The sequence below is a fragment of the Erinaceus europaeus genome, chromosome 11 (assembly GCF_950295315.1).
Source record: "Erinaceus europaeus chromosome 11, mEriEur2.1, whole genome shotgun sequence".
NCBI classification, from domain to species: Eukaryota; Metazoa; Chordata; class Mammalia; order Eulipotyphla; family Erinaceidae; genus Erinaceus; species Erinaceus europaeus.
In genome coordinates this window covers 23,349,156-23,352,549 of record NC_080172.1, presented here as the reverse complement: position 1 = coordinate 23,352,549, position 3,394 = coordinate 23,349,156, and the positions used below count along the sequence as shown (strand labels likewise).

At 42.9% G+C, this 3,394-nt stretch overlaps 1 non-coding gene across 1 annotated transcript; it reads left to right on the top strand.

The window, feature by feature from the left end:
- Positions 1-571: 571 nt before the first annotated feature.
- Positions 572-633, top strand: LOC132541597 (U7 small nuclear RNA). Its single transcript, XR_009552732.1, has one exon. It is a non-coding gene; the product is annotated as a U7 small nuclear RNA (small nuclear RNA).
- The last annotated feature ends 2,761 nt before the right edge of the window (positions 634-3,394 follow it).

Below are 3,394 nucleotides of genomic sequence, written 5' to 3'. Positions count from 1 at the left end.
ACAATTTGTTTGGCTTCGTATGTTAACACTCTTTTCAATCACCAGGTTCCAGATGCCACCAGGATGCTGGCCAGGCTTCCCTGGATTGAAGACCCCACCAATATGTCCTGGAGCCCAGCTTCCCCAGAGACACACCTTACTAGGGAAAGAGAGAGGCAGACTGGGAGTATGGACCGACCAGTCAACGCCCATGTTCAGCGGGGAAGCAATTACAGAAGCCAGACCTTCTACCTTCTGCAACCCTCAATGACCCTGGGTCCATGCTTCCAGAGGGCTAGAGAATGGGAAAGCTATCATGGGAGGGGGTGGGTTAAGGTGATTGGGTGGTGGGAATTGTGTAGAGTTGTACCCCTCCAACCTTACGGTTTTGTTCGTTAATCCTTTCTTAAATAAAAAAAAAAAGAGAGAGAGAACAAGGAAAAGAAATGGATAAAAAACAGGGAAGCTTCCAATGAAGGGGATGGGACACGGAACTCTGGTAGTAGGGACTGTGTGGAATTGTACCCCCGTTATCTTACAGTCTTGTTAATCACTATTAAATCACTAATAATTTTTTTTTAAGAAGTGGAAATAGTGTTACAGCTCTTTTAGAATTTGTCTAGCAGGTCTTCCAGTCTCTACCAGAAGCCCCACCCCCAAAATCATAAGTGGAATTAAATTGATTTAACCACAGTCCTAGTCAGAGACATTATCAAACCATTCTTGCCATTAATATCTCTCAAACTGACCATATATAAGTAAATAAAAATATGAGAAACCAAAAGTGATTCTGCCAAACATTCACTTAAATCATCTTTTGTTCTTGCTTCAATTTTCCCATTGTTCCTTCCATATTTTATTTTCTTTATTTATTTATTGGATGGAGACAGCCAGAAATCGAGAGGAAAGGGGGTGATAGGGAGAGAGACTGCAAGACACTTTTAGCCCTACTCCACCACTTGCAAAGCCTTCCCCCCTGAAGATGAGGGCCAGGGGCTCAAACCCGGGTCCTTAAGTATTGTAGCATGTGCACTCAGGTGTGCGACCACTCCCACTGTTACTTCCTATCCTAAAATTATGTCTGCTAATCATGCCTATATGGTCCCACCTTCCTTGTTGTTTATTGGCTCTGACAAGTGTTGTATTCCAACATATGTGTGTGTATACACCTATATATACATACATACACACTTAGGAGTTGCTAGTGATGAAAGGGAAACCTAAAAATTATAACACTGGATGAGGAAAACATTTCAAGAAGTACAGAATGTTAATTGTCAAATATTGTAAGCTAAATACAGTCGAGATAGTAAATTATCTGCCCAGTATATAGAACGTAGCGGACGATGGAACACTGACCATAACTAGAACAGAACAGTAGATGATAAGAGCAGAAATCAGATCTCAATGATCAATTTTAATGAACATGAAATAGAAGTTAGAATCTGAGTACAGAGTATATAGGCATTTTATTTGTTTATTCCTTTTTGTTGCCCTTTTTTATTTTATTGTTGCAGTTAATATTAATGTTGTTGTTGTTGGATAGGACAGAGAGAAATGGAGAGAGGAGGGGGAAGATAGAGAGAGGGAGAGAAAGACACCTACAGACCTGCTTCACCATTTGTGAAGTGACTCCCCTGCAGGTAGGGAGCCCGGGGCTTGAACCAGGATACTTATTCCGGTCCTTGCGCTTTGCCACGTGCGCTTAATTTGCTGCGCTACCACCCGACTCCCAGGCATGTTTTTATGACACAGCTATGAAGAGAAACGGGTAGTAAAGGGGTTGGGAGCTATCAGGAAAATAAAAACTGTGTTTCCATTTTATAAATAAAAAGTATAAAATAAGGAAAAATGATTCTTATAATTAGAGATAAGACAACATGACCTACAAAAGTAGAAATGGTTGATTCAGGAGCAAGAGGATAAAATTTAAAAAATGTATTATGTTTTGTTTTCCTGCTAGGGTCTCCTGCCTGCATGGTTCCACTGCCCCTGGTGGATTTTATTTTTCCTTTGAATTCAGTTAGGGAGTTGGAGGAGGTCAGGCAGCTGCGAACAGGATTCAGAGAGCATAGTATGAAGCTCAAGATCCCTACTGGAGCCCCTGGATCCCCACCTGCAGGGGCGGGTGGAGTCACTTCACAAGTGATGAAGTAGGTCACAGGTGTCTTTCTCTTCCCCTATCTCCCCCTCCTCTCTCAATTTTTCTCTATCCTATGCAATGGAAAAAGAAAGTGGCTGCCTGGAGCAGTGGATTCCTAGTGAAAGTGAGAGAACCCAGAGCTACTCCAGCACTCTAACATGCACGGAACTCACCCTTGGTGTCATGTACAGTACTTGCATAGTGCTCTGGGGACTCAGACACTGTCCTTGTGCACGTGCTCTACTGGACGAGCTATTCCTGACACTCCTGCACATTTTAATAGCAAAAAACAGCATCCTTCTATTTAAGGAAGCTAAACCTAGAATACCTTGTTATCTCTAGTTTAACATTTCTTTTTTTTATTTTTTATTTTTTATTTAAGAAAGGATTAGTGAACAAAAGCATAAGGTAGGAGGGGTACAACTCCACACAATTCCCACCACCCAATCCCCATAACCCACCCCCTCCCATGGTAGCTTTTCCATTCTCTATCCCTCTGGGAGCATGGACCCAGGGTCGTTGAGGGTTGCAGAAGGTAGAAGGTCTGGCTTCTGTAATTGCTTCCCCGCTGAACATGGGCGTTGACTGGTTGGTCCATACCCCCAGTCTGCCTCTCTCTTTCCCTAGTAGGGTGTGTCTCTGGGGAAGCTGAGCTCCAGGACACGTTGGTGGGGTCTTCAATCCAGGGAAGCCTAGCCAGCATCCTGGTGGCATCTGGAACCTGGTGATTGAAAAGAGAGTTAACATATGAAGCCAAACAAATTGTTGAGCAATCATGGATCCCAAGCTTGGAATAGTGGAGAGGAAGTGTTAGGGAGGTACTCACTGCAAACTCTAGTGTAATCCTGCTTTCAGGTATATATTTTGCAGTAGTTTATGGATACGTGTGCACATAAGCTCTCTCTCACAGAAACTGGTGTATATCTAGGTTATGGGACTTTGTTAGAAAGTGAACTACCTGAGATGAAATTAGAGTGTACTATTAAAGGAAAGGTCTCACCCGAGTGATGAAGCTGAAGGGTTGTCATTCCACACATGAAGTCTCTGGATACAGTCTGAGGTGAAGCATATTGAGATGGCAATCGTTGCTTTGGTTAGGTTGTGATCGGCTGATGCAATATTATTTGGTTTGGATTGGGAGATGCATATGGGAAAGTGGGCCCTATCCAAGGGTTCCAGGACTTGGGGAAGTAGGGGCTGTATAGTGGAGATGTGAGGTTCCTGCTGTCTTAGGGTTCAAAAAGACAATCAATAGTTAATATTATCATCACA